The 12,901-nt window shown below is 56.0% G+C and overlaps 1 long non-coding RNA gene across 1 annotated transcript; it reads left to right on the top strand.

Moving 5' to 3' along the window:
* Window positions 1-8,354: 8,354 nt before the first annotated feature.
* On the top strand, window positions 8,355-12,692 carry LOC120386644. The gene is made up of 2 exons (XR_005589833.1): window positions 8,355-8,426; window positions 10,830-12,692. It is a non-coding gene; the product is annotated as an uncharacterized LOC120386644 (long non-coding RNA).
* Window positions 12,693-12,901: the final 209 nt, after the last annotated feature.

Raw genomic sequence — 12,901 nt, 5'->3', positions numbered from 1 at the left:
TAGACCAACAGACAGACCCAAAATGGAGAGAAGACTAAGATAGTAAAGGTGAGGGAAATACAGGTTTTGTGGTTGTTCTCAGGCTACACCGAGCCTGGTCAGACACGGACAGATGCGGCCGGCAGATCAGCCTTAAAAGCTGTTGCTCTGGATCTAAGCTCACTTCCCCAGTCAGGGACATCATCTGGTTGGTCTGCACAGGTCTCTCTCCTTCACTGGTCCTTCTCAGGCTGAGCAGAGCCAGACGGGCCGTCTCACCGCTCCATGCTGGTGCCGTGCAAGACAATTGATTTCAGGATCAGGTGAAAACCAGAGAGAGAGAGGAAGATTTTGGGGGGCAGGGGCAGAAAGGAGCACATGAGGGAGGGAAAGACAGAGCAGGATCTCACATGTATCAGGTGGGGTCCTCACTGGTGCAGTGATGATGGTCAAGAGGAATCAAGGGCTGGTATCCAGGGGTCTGTAGTGAGGCGACCTGGCTCCCAACCACCCCGGAGAGGGACGAGCTCCTCCGGATGCCAAAATGGGCGGAGCCACTGGAGCCTGTGCCCGCCCCCCAGAGGTCATAGCGCAGGACAGGAAGTACAAAAGCCCAACCCCAGGGCTCAGAAGCTGCCTGGCCGCCGGAGAGGCTGGACGCGGGTGCCCCATCTCCCGCTGGGGAGACTCCTGCCCCCTCTGACCGCCCCGAGGACTGGCCGTACCAGTCAAGGCTGGATGCCGACCAGACCCCGGAGAAGCTGTTAAGTCTACCTATGAGAAGCGACCCAGAGGAGCTGTCGAGCCTGCCACTCGCCGAGTACCCCGAGGAGCCCAGGGTGCTTGATTCCGCGGAGGACGCCGACCAGACGCAGGTACTGCTGGGGGGGGGGCTCGGAAGTAGCCTGGGGGCAGCCGACTCTAGTCGAGCTGTGGCACCCCCAGAGCCGATGTCGGTGTGTTGCGGCCAGGATCCCCACTGACGCAGCAGCAGGTCGCCTGCCGCTGTCAGGGCCCCGGGCTGGGACGCAGTGGAGTGGGTGGGCCTGCGTCCCCCTGCCACCCCTCTCACGGGTGGCATCTCCCCCTCTCCCTGGTCCTTCGGAGCTAGGACCTGGGCCTCCTAAACCCGTCTGTTTGCTCAGCCCCTGCCTGACTGTTTGTTTGCTGCCCTGCCCCAGGGCCTGGGCTTGATATTGAGCAATTTGCTCAGCCCCTGCCTGAGGGCCTGAGCCCTTGACTGTTTCCTGCCCCACCAGGCTAACTCCCCGACGCACTGGACCTAAGTAGTGAGGCGGCCTGGCTCCCAGCTGCTCCGGAGAGGGGCAACCCCCCCCAACCCCTCTACACGGTCACAATCCTTCCGCCACACGCAGTAAAAGTCTTTCTCCCCCGTCAAAATCTCTTTAAGGGCCCCCCAAAGGCAATGAGTGAAATAATCCATCCTCTCATTATATTGTCCACTTCATTTCTGACACTCCAGTTTTGGTTCATTGATTTTTGATCTTCTGCTCCTCTTGTTTACCAGTCCTAATCTGAGCGCAGTCCTTGAGGAGTATCAATAGACCCATCTGTCCCCTTAGCCCATCTTTTCTTACACAGTTTTCTACAACAGATCCTTGCAACAATTCCTCAACCTTTGCCCACTTTTCACCTGTTAGGCTAACAATTAAAGCAGGCCTGCTCGGCCTCCGTTATTACAGCCCCTTTCCGCCATAGGATTGGCTGCAGCTGGCACGGGGGAACATGTCAGACTAGAGCAGAGCAAAGCAGCTGGCTGGATCAGACATTTTCCTGCTGAACCCCCGAGCCCAGAGCCTGGCTGAGGGCTGGGGAAGGAGCCAGGTGGCAGGTAGCACAGCCCAGGTGAGCCGGATGGCACATTAGCTGCTGCCTCAAAGTGCGGAGCTCAAGCAGTGCGATTTCAGGCAGGCGAAGTCGGTGAGAGTCAGGGGCCGAAGCTGGGAGTTGATTCCCAGGGGCTGCAGCCTGCACAGAGACTGAAGCCAAGCCATGCAGTAACAGGACATGAGGGAGCAGGTCGGGCCCTGCCTCCTGGCTACGAGTCTCCCTTCACCTTGGTGTGAGCATGGAGAGCTACAGGTAGGACGAACTTCCCACAGCTCTGGGGTCAAACCCCGCCAGGCCTCACCCAGGTTTGATTCAGGCTGCCCTCCAGCTGGGCAAAGAACTGCTTTCGCGGTTCACTGGCAGTTCCGAAAAATTGGAAAGAAAAAAAAAAGATTAAAATTGGTTAGAGTCAAACTGAACCCAGCAATTCTGAAAATGGTCAGTGATCACAGTCAACAGTTTCCTTTCGGCTCAAACCAAACACTTAATTCAACCAAAAACTCAGTGCTTGGTTTAATTTCCACCAGGCATTTTTTAAAGCAAAAGGAATGAAGCGTCACCAAATGGCCGGTGCAGGAAGTGCCTCTTTTATCATCTTGAACCAGTTACCTGGGCACTCTGAGCTAGGGCAAAGGTCTGTTTCCCCAGGGCCGCCCAGAGGATTCAGGGGGCCTGGGGCAGGACCGGGTCTTCAGCGGCAATTCAGTGGCGAGTCCCTCTTGGAGGGAAGGACCCGCTGCCGAATTGCCGCTGGAGAATGAAGCGGCAGCGGCAGAGCAGCCTAAGTGCTGCCGATCGCGGCTTCTTTTTTTCCCCACCGCTTGCAGCGCTTGTACTCACCGGGCGGCGCTCCGAGGCATCGGCAGCACTTCAGCGGCGGGTCCTTCGCTCGCTCCGAGTCTTCCGCTGCACTGAAGGACCCGCCGCCGAAGACCCGCCGGAGCGAGTGCTGCTGAAAACCCGGAGCAGCTCGCAGGACCCTGTGGGGCCCAGGGCCTGGGGCAAATTGCCTCACTTGCCCCCCACCCCCCGCCAGCCGGCCCTGGGTTCCCCCCTCTGCTGGCTGTGCGAAGGGATTTGAAGTTGGGGGTTGCAGGAGAGGGCCCGATCACAGGCTCAGGCTGCTCTGGGGCCGCGCTCTCTAGATCTCTCCTGCTGAAGCTGTTTCACTTCTTTATACCAAGCACCTACACTTGCGCTTGGGCCCCCACCTCTCAGGGGAGGGATGTTTCGGTTCAGCCCTGCTTGCCTCGACCCTTACCTGCCTGCCCCAGCGGCTCCCCAGCCACTAGCTGTGTTGGGGGCGGGGGGGGAATCAATCCATAGCAAACAAGCAGGACGCAGGCCAGGGAGCATCAGCTTTTCAAGCAGCCCCTGGTAAATAGCCCGGCCTGCTCCCCCCACAGCCACTGCACAAATTACCGGCCAGAAAGGCGGTAGCGGGGAAAATGTCAAGTGTCTTTATATAACTTGTGTTCTGGCAGTGAGGTCACCGAGAGGCAATATTGACATTGGAGACTTGTTTTGAACAGCAGCAGCTGGGGAGGCAAAGGTCCTTCTTCGGGCTGGAAGTGGGTCGCTGGCGGTAGCCGCCTCGCAGGCTGGGACCCAGTCCTGCTGCAGAACTCTGGGAGCAGCCCCCAGGCCCCACGGGCCAGTCCCAGCCTGTGCTGGCTCAGAGACGGAGAAGGGCAGTTTGCCTCTTCCATGGCCAGGGGCTGCAGACGCTGGTACGAGCCCGGGGAGCCCCGAGGGCTGCCCTGAGTTGTACCCTGTTGCAGTTGCCACGATGGGCCACTCACTGCAGGGGCACAGACAGGCCTCCTCTGCCATGCCGTGCCCCCTGTGGAGCAGAGCTGGCTCTGCACTGGGCATGGAGCCGCTTGGGCTGGGCAGAGGTTACACCTGCCTCACTGCCCTAAAGGGCAGGAGAACAGCAAACCCGCCCAGCGAATCCAGCACACACGGAGCTCAGTCCTGCCTTGCACTCCCCCGCTGCTGGGCCAAACCTGCTCCAAGCCTGGCAGGGCAAACACCCCCCAGTAACTCCTGGTTCCCTGCGAACCGCTCAGCAGGGCCCAGGCAGCCAGAGATCGTCCTGGAGTAACAAGCGCTATATGCAGAGGGCCAGCGGCAGCCCGGCTAGGAGTCATGACTCCCATCTCCCCTTCTAGGTGTGGGCCCACGGCAGCAGTGTGGTGGGCAGGGGACCGTGGCTGCAGCGGGACACAGGGGCACAGAGGCTGCTGGAGTTTGGAGGTGGCTGCTTGGCACAATTCTATCCTGTGTGTTTGTCCCACTCTCCACTGGCGCTGCAGGCTCAGGCTGTGAGACGCACTATGATGTTTGTAAGCCTGAGCGAGAGCCTCCCCGGCACCCCATGGCACCTCCGCTCTGGCCAGTCATGAGCTGTGTTTGAGGAAAACTGGAGCTGGGTTAAACCCATTACATACCTGCCCCGTTACACGTTTCCATTCCACTCTATGGGTCTGTGCACCAGGGCATCAAAGCCAGAGAACTTTTCCCCAGAGCAGCACCTGCGCCCTCCACTTGCTGGTGCTGCAGGCTGACAGCAGAAAGGGGCAGAGTTGCCCTGAGACCCTCAGCTCCTTCACACTGGAAGCCAGCATTGCCATGGCCCCAATGGAGAGGGGAAGGTGGGTGGGTTGCAGAGTGGACAATGTACAAAACGTCTCAAAGAACAACAGTTCCTGAACAGGTGTAAATGTCACTGATGACGCCATGACCCAAGAAAGCTGCTGATGCTGCTTGAGCCCTTGTAGAGTGTGCTAAGACTCACGGAGGTAGAGGGACATTAACAATGTCACAACAGGGATGAATGCAGAAGGAAATCCAGTAAGAAATACTCAGAGTGGTACCAGGTTTCCCTTTCATCCTTTCTGCAAAGGAATTGGAGAACTGAGGAGATCATCAAAACTTCTCAGTTCTGTCCCAGGACAAAGCTCTGCTCTACGAACATGAGGTATGGAGTTTTTCTTCATCTTTGTGAGAATGAGGTTTCAGAAGGAAAGTAGGCAAGTAAATAGTCTGATTCATATAAGAATCTTAAACCGTGTTAGTGAGGAATTTGGGGTGTGACTGCAAGGCCACTGTTTCCTTGAAAAAACCTATATAAGGAGGATCCGCTATCAACCCTCCTAGCCAACATAATAGCTATTAACAGAGCTCAGACAATGGGCAGGCAACATAGGGGCCTCATCAATCATGAGAGGACTACGTCTAGGCCGCAGGATGGAGCTGGATCTTCAATAGGTGGGGAAAGCCTGTCCAAACCTTTTAAGAACTTGGTCACCATAGGGTTGGAGAAAACAGACCTGCTGGCTAGGGGCAGATGGAACACAGAGAGCAGCCAGGTGAACCCCTCTTGAACAGATTGAAAGGCCTCTCTCTTTCAGGTAAAGGAGATAATCCAGAGTAAACTGAATGGGATCCTGTGAAGGAGAGATCTGTCCGCTGGGACCAAAGAGAGAACCTTTTCCACCTGGCAGAGGACTACGTGCTATTCAGAAGGACATTCTGAACTGCAGCAGATTTCAGCATGCCCTGGTTCTGAGCCAAAGCTCAATAGAAACAAAAGAAAAATAAGATGAACGAAAACATATAACAGGTAACACTAACTGACTCAAAACTTTTTTAAACTGTTTACACAAAAAAAGCCTTTAGAAAGCGTTTTCTAAGCAAGTCACAAAAGGAAAACATGAGAAGCTCCAGCTACTGACCACAGGGAGCGTGAAAGAACTGGGAGATTAGGGCATTCCGCTCCTTTACACTCTTGGCTGGCAGCATGAGTGTGAGGAGGGCACATGCACAGCCCCCCAAGGGGTACTGCTATGGGAAACAGCTCTCCAGCTTCGGTGCACTGGCACGCAGACACCCGGAGTGGAACGGACCTGAAGAATAGCCGGGTCAGGCTGAGCCCAGCAAAGAGGGAAAGGATGCTGATTGGAAAAGGAGACACTCTGCTGTAATGCTAAGTAGAACTCAGGGGCAGGCTGGCTGGAATGAGAGAGCCGCACTTTTAATTAACAAGCAAGCAGCCAGCTCAGTCCGAGTCTGCTCAGACTTCAGGAGACACCAAATTCATACTTGGAGTGCTCAGAGCTTAACTCAGCCATCAACAGCCAGCCTCCCACTTACCACTGAACCACTGCATTGACATAATCTTTCCCATGCTAGGCACATGATACCCATCCTTCCTGCAGAGCGGAGATTAAAAGGGTATTTAGCAATCATTTTTCCAGCTCTTAGTGTGCAATTCACCCCACACAAGGCGGAGGCACCATTTAAGTCCCATGTAAGCACATAGGAGTGAAACTGACCCTTAAAAGAGTTGGCCACAGATTTTGATGGAATAGTTTTCCATTAGAAAATGCAATTCCATTGAAATCTAAATGTTTCACTGGAACATGTCTCTTCTGAAAAACATTTGGACAGAAAAAAGTCATTTTGACTTTCTTGCTTTGTTTTGATAGTGTCAAAATGTTTCACTGTGGCTTTATCATTTTGATTCAACTTTTCTATCAAAATAATATTAATAATGACTATATGCATGCATAATTATATTATATTTAATATTTATATCAGTGTTTTGACACTATCAAAATGAAATAATTTGATGGTCCCAATTTGAAATTTTTCAGACTTTTTGTTTCATGGAAAATTTCAGCTTTTTGAAACATAAGCCTGTGTATCAGAGACCTCTTCCTCCTACAAGCAGCCTTAAGGCCTATGAGCTATTGCCCTGAAACTTGAGCGATAGCCTCTGACCATTTCATCAAAGTCATGCCAAGAAGAACATAAGCTTCCCGAACCTCAGGCCTGGGCATTTCTTGGCTTTTACCCACAAACCCCAAACAGTCCTAGATTTGGTTCTGCTGACATGCCCAGATGAGAAAACACAGCCCCCACTCTAATTCTCCTCCAATCGGCGCCACAAGCCCGGGAGGGGAGGAGAATTAGAGCGGGGCTGGCGTGCTCAGTGGAGGAGGCGGAGCCGAGATGAGCAGGCGGGATTAGCTGCTGCAGAGGGGGAGTCTCCCCAGGTGGGGTTAGCTGCTGCGGCGGGGGTCTTCCCAGGCGGGGTTAGCTTCCACAGGGGAGAGGGAGTCGCCCCAGGTGGGGTTAGCTGCCATGGAGGCGGGCTCCCCGAGCGGGGTTAGCTGCCGCAGAGGGGGGGATCTCCCCGGGCGGTGTTAGCTGCATGGGGGGGGGGGTGGCAGGCTCCCTGGGTGGGGGGGCTGGGTTAGCTGCCGCAGGGGTGGCAGAGTTAGCTGGGTGGGGGGGTGGCACAAGGTGGAAGTTTCGCCTAGGGTGTGAAACTTCCTTGCACCGGCCCTGCCCCAGAGTGCCTGCTAAGGAAGAGCTGTGATTCTGGCCTGGAGTCTATCACCTGCCTATGGCCAATCTGAGAAAGGAACATCAGTTCCTTCCTCCTTGTCCCGTCTCCTGTGTTTTCTCATCTGGGCCTGTCTGTGGACAGGGCAAAGGAATTGACAAAATGGGTAGCTTTGTAAGTAGCTGCAAACATGCTGGTTGTGTCCCCCAGGGGCGGCTCTAGGTGTTTTGCTGCCCCAAGCACAGCAGGCAGGCTGGCGGCGGCCGCTTGCCTGCGGGAGGTCCCCAGTCCCGCGGATTCGGCGGCAGCCTGCGGGAGGTCCGCCGGAGCCACGGGACCATGCCGCCGAAGGTGACCGGCAGAGCGCCCCCCACGGCTTGCCGCCTGGTGCCTGGAGCCGCCCCTGGTGTCACCTCTTCCATTCCTTTGTTGACAGGAAGGGGAAAGAAAGTGGGTTTGTAAGTTGTTGTGTTCTTTGCATGCCTATGGCCCGATCTCCAGCAGGGTGCCGCATCCCCATCCTCCCTGCCTCCTGGGGCCTGGTGCCCAGCCAGGGCACCCACCCCTGCTCCAGGGTCCATCTCTCAGCAGGGCTCTGTGCCCAGGACTCACTTTCCAGCAGGGTTCCATGCACTAGGCGCATGGTGGCTGCTTCATGCCATAGTGTGAGCACTGAGCCCGTTGCAAACATCTGTCATCAGAGGCTTTCACAGCCCCTGCAAACTTCGCCAGGGAGCTCAGACCCAGGTCAGGGTTACAGATGGGGACACCGAGGCACAGGCTGGGAAAGTGGCCAGGCATGCCAGTCACTGGCAGAGACAGGACAAAAGCCAGGACAGTCCCAGCCCATGTGCCACCCCCTAGAGCGCCCTGCACTTGCCGGGGTTATGGGGCTGCAGCATTTCTCTGCAAGCAGCGTGTGCATTGCTCTGGACCTGGCGACTGCACAGGCGGGCTCAGTTTCCTTGTTGATAAAGGAAGATAACTCGCCTGCCAAGTACTCTGGTGTTTACAGGAGCCCTCTTCAGCGCTTGTAACCACAGAAACCCAGCCAGGGATGTGACCCGAGCCTGGCAGACTCCTTCCTTCAGCAGCTGGGGTTATTTCTGGGAGGCTTGGGAGGGGCCAGAGCTGATTGGCCAGGAGCTGTAATAAATGCCTGGGCAGCGGCACCTGCTGTAGGTGCTGGGGCTTGTTGACAGACAGAGGCACTGCAGGAGACTGCAGCCCTTTCCTCCAGGTAAGGAATGTGCTGCTTGCTGCACCTGCCCCCTTTCTACTCTCCCAGCTGCCTCCACCCCCCGAGGCCCCAGCAGTGGAGCTGGCCTGTAGGGGGCAGCAGCAGTGAGGCCCTTATGGGGCTGACTCTGTATTGGCGCTTGGGCCAGCTTCCCCTCTTGAAAGCAAACCCAGGAGCTGAGAAGGCCAAGTGCCGAGTCCCTTACTGGGGAGGACAGGGGAGCTCCTAGCCCCTAACGCCCCTGGGAGGTGGCGGCTGCCACTCTTGTCTCAAACCCAGCCGACCCCTTAGAAAAGCATCAGGCCCAGGGCCTGGCAGAAAGTCCCCTCCCCTCGGGGGAACGGGCATCCTGCAGGATGAGCACCAGCAGCCAGCTAGGCCTGGCCCCCAAAGGGGTGACAAGTGAGGCACTTGTAAAGCTGTGCTGCCCCCCAACAGCTGAGGGGTGCGCCATTCTCACAGCTGCCAGGGGGCGGGGCTTGGCCCGCTGCCAGAGCTCTGAACTGGGGTCTAGCTGGGTGATGCCCTCTGGGGGGCGCTGCTCCATGGGGACAGAGTCAGTGGGTGCTGGGCCCAACATTTTCAAAGGCTCCCACTGACTCTGTCCCCATGGCTGGGCACTGGCCCTAAAGCAAAAGCCAAGGGGGCCTGATTCTTAACTCTGCCTTTGGCTAGAACAGCGTTGTCTTGGGTGGCAAACTCCATGTCCATTTTGAAGCACTGTTGCAAGTGTAACCTGGCTCCAGGCATTTCCAGCACCCCCTGGCCTGCACAGCTGGACCCAGCTGAGCCCCCTTTCCACCAGCCCGGGTGCTAGGGCGGCTGCTAACCAGGCAGTGCATTTACTGTGTGTTGCTGCAGCTCCATTGACGCTGGGAGGGTTGGAGTCAGCTGTGCCTGGGTGATGGGGGCCAAACAAGGCTGTGTGCATCTATGAGCAGTGAAGGAACCTTTGTTATTGACACACTGCACCTGTGTCTGAGGTCAGACGGGAGCCTGACGCTCCGTGGAAAGCCCTACTCTGCATACTGAGTTTTGGCTAGGGGTGGGCACGTCTGCACAGCAGATTGTGGGGAGGGGATGTGCATGGACAGCGTTAGGCAGGAGGAGGACTGCCCTGGAGCAATGCCTGGACCTGCTGGAGCCAGCTGGCCCCAGAGACCTTGCCCATGATCTGTCCTCAGGACTCTCTGCACACAGCTCTTCAGTCTGCAAAACACTGGGGGGGCTTCCTGGGTCCATTGAGGAAAACACACTGGGGCTGGGGCTGTTTCTGGATAATGTGATTGGTTCTTAATGGCAACTGCTCTCTCGAACCTCCTCCACCCACCATTTTTCAAACTTGGAAGGCTAATCTAACCCCCTTTCAACCCATCATGTGGTGTTAGACTGACTCCTAGATTATATCCTTAGAATAACTACAACTTCTCCTTTCTTCACTGCTTTGAGGAGTGGAGATACTTCAGATGTCCCCATTACCTATCATCAGTGGCATCTGAGATTATAATATAAACAGGGCTGCTCACACCTCAGAGCTACTATTTCAGACTCTCTGCAAACTCAGGCAGTCATCAGTGACACGTGGGTCATGTTTTGAAGGTTTTCTCTGCAGCTATAACAGCTAAAGAGTTTTTTCCTCTAAAAAGGAAAGCCAGGACTCTAGAGAACATGTCTGTGGCCTGCCCGCCAGCGCTGGGGAACACCCACATTCTGGGAAAGCACTGCTGCCACTCATGGGGGCTGGGACCATCTGAGTGTCATACATGTTGGGTCTTCCCTGCCCCTCTGGAGGGCAGAATGTGCTGGCTGCATTTCTTACCTTCTCCGCCAATGAGGAGAGGCATCTACATAGCTGCCAAATGCCTTGTGGCTGGTGTCACTCACCAGCTGTTCCGTCCCCATGCAGACCCTCAAGGGGCAGCAGCAAGAGAAGAGATGCCTGGGTGGCTGCTTAGCAGGTGCCACACTAGCCCCAGGTAGCCAGCAGCTGTAACTGGAGCTATTCCTGCACTGGGGCGTGGCTGCATGAGATCTCAGCTGGGCTGTGGAAATGCATAGCAGAGCTGCCAAATGATTGCCCTACAAAATGCATGGCACGGGCAGCCCTGTGCCCGCTCACAGTTGGGATTGTGGTGGCACATACTGTTTAAACCAGGCAAAAATCCAGCTTCACCAAACCTGCACTGTCCAGGCAAAAATCTCCATGCTGGAGAGCTCCATCAGGCTGGGGTCTCCTTGTACCTGGTTACAAAGTCCTTGTAGGTCCACCCATTTCTCACTAAATAAACAAGGCAAGTAACCCTATGTAGAAGTGTCACTTCACTTCCTAGCCACCCACTGACTACTGCTGAGGCGACCGTCAGGGTTCTGATGGACCCTCACTCCCTTTGTTTTTCCGTGCAGGGCTTTGGGAAGCACCTGGAACGGCTGGTTAGCGTGACGCTCCATTGGCTCCTTCTGCTGGGAAGCCTGATGTGACCATGAAGACCAAACTGGAGACTCCAGGGCCGTGCCAGGCTGAGGCAGGCTCCCCCAGGCTTGGAAGCATCCGCTCCGTGCTCCTATCTAGAGTTAAGTGTCTACTTCAGCCCCACAAGCTAGGGGTGCGTTTGGCCAGTACTGAGCAGGGACGAGCCTGCCTGGAGCCTGACTCATCCGAGCCTGGCAGCTGCCCCTGGCAGAAGCTGCTGATTGCCCTAGGAATAATGATCACCATGGCACTAATGGTCCTGCTGCTCCTCTGGCATTACAAGTGCATTGTCATTGACCGGTACTGTGAAGGGAACAGGGAGGTGCTGCCCCCCTTGTTCAAAATTCTTCAGAGAAAGGGGACATGAAACTTGGCTGTGGCCTGCTCCCAGAGACACCACACCCCTGCCTTCCTGTCTGCAAGGACGACGTGGACCTCTGCTGAGCAGTTCGGACTGGGCCTCTCCTTACCCAGGAACGTGGCTCCTGAGCTAACGGACCCGTTTGCCTGGACAAATTCCGCACGCTAGCGTTGGCAGGCGCTTGTTCTAGTTCCTGTGTAACCTCCTCCCACCCATGTACTTGCTTTCCCAGAGCCTGGTGACTGTAGCGTGAATAGCCCAGCTCTGAAGTGATGTCACATTTTGATTCACACTAAATTTCATGACCCTTCCAGGCTGTAGTTCTGTCTGAACTGGGCGGCGGCGGCGGGGGGGGGGACATCTCTTGCTCTGAGGGGCACATCAATACCCATCCTGGGGCCTGGCATGCTAGGATCACATGGTCTAGGACTTCTCTGCTTACTGGGGGCCAAGTGGCCTGTCACAGGCTTGCCATTTACAAGGCCCTGAACAGACTTTGTCCAGCACTCACAAGCCCCGATGTTGGCCCGATAGTCCAGGCTGGATTTCCCACTGGTCCTGTGTCATCGTTCACACCTGTGCAGAAGAGGTATAAAATACTGCCCCTGAGCATCTCACTAGTCACAGCCCTGCACAGGTGTGACCGGTGACCCTAGGGGCAAGGCCATGAAGAAGCAGGTTCTGATTCTTGGCACGTAGGTGGCCATGGGTCTAGAACATGCATCTGGTCTCCACTCATCTCTGTAGAACTGGAGTGACACCTGCCCTGACCAGAGAGATTTGTATCTGCTGAGCCACCTGTAGATACGATGGCCTAATCCATGTTAGATGTGTCCTGCCAACTATAGTTGTTTGTTTTTCACCCTCCATGTTTGTCTGTGTCAACCCTGCAGCCTCACTCGCCCTCAGAACTTAACAGCCTCAGCCCTAGCTGGAGTGGAGGGGCAGCACGTTGGGGCAGGTCAGAGGAGGGAGGGGATGGAGCAAAGGGAGGAGGTGTGGCTGGGGCAGTCCTGCACCCTTGTGATTGTCTGCCCCATAAGGCAGCCCTGAGCACTGCACACGGAGATGTATCAGCCCCTCAGTCGGGCAGGTGTAAGCCAGCTGCGTGTCACTGGGCCCAGCCAGAGCTGAATCAGCAGCTGTCTCAAATTCTTCACTGCTGTGACGCTGTTCTGGTGGAGACCGAAAAGAGAGGGGCTCCCCCGTAACAAAGCTAGGAATGAGGTGCTATTGGCCAGGGCTCTGGAGGAGGACTTGACAGCTGGGCTCAGTTCCCAGCACAGCCCCAGACTTCCTGGAGGACCTTGGCCAAATCACCTAATCGACCCTGTTCTCCATTCCCCAGCAGGAAATAACTCAGCAAAATGGTGTCTGGTCCTGGGGAGGGAGGGTAAATCATGAGTGCCTGGGAGGGGCTCCCATGCTGGGGGGAGGAGGGCCGCAGAAGGACCTAGACAGAAAGCTGCATCTCCCTCCCAGGGGAGGGCTGTGCTGTGATTACACACCCACAGCCGGCCCATGGGGGCTGACTCAGCTCGCAGGGCCTGGGCTCAGGAACCCTCCCCCCGGCCGAGTCCCCAAACAGCTCCACAGCAACGTTAGAGCTGCAGGCTGAGCCCCACGCGCCGGACCCAGCTGTGG

Source organism: Mauremys reevesii, linkage group 19 (assembly GCF_016161935.1).
Source record: "Mauremys reevesii isolate NIE-2019 linkage group 19, ASM1616193v1, whole genome shotgun sequence".
NCBI classification, from domain to species: Eukaryota; Metazoa; Chordata; order Testudines; family Geoemydidae; genus Mauremys; species Mauremys reevesii.
The sequence above is the reverse complement of the archived record's forward strand: the minus strand, read 5'-3'. Positions and strand labels throughout refer to the sequence as shown.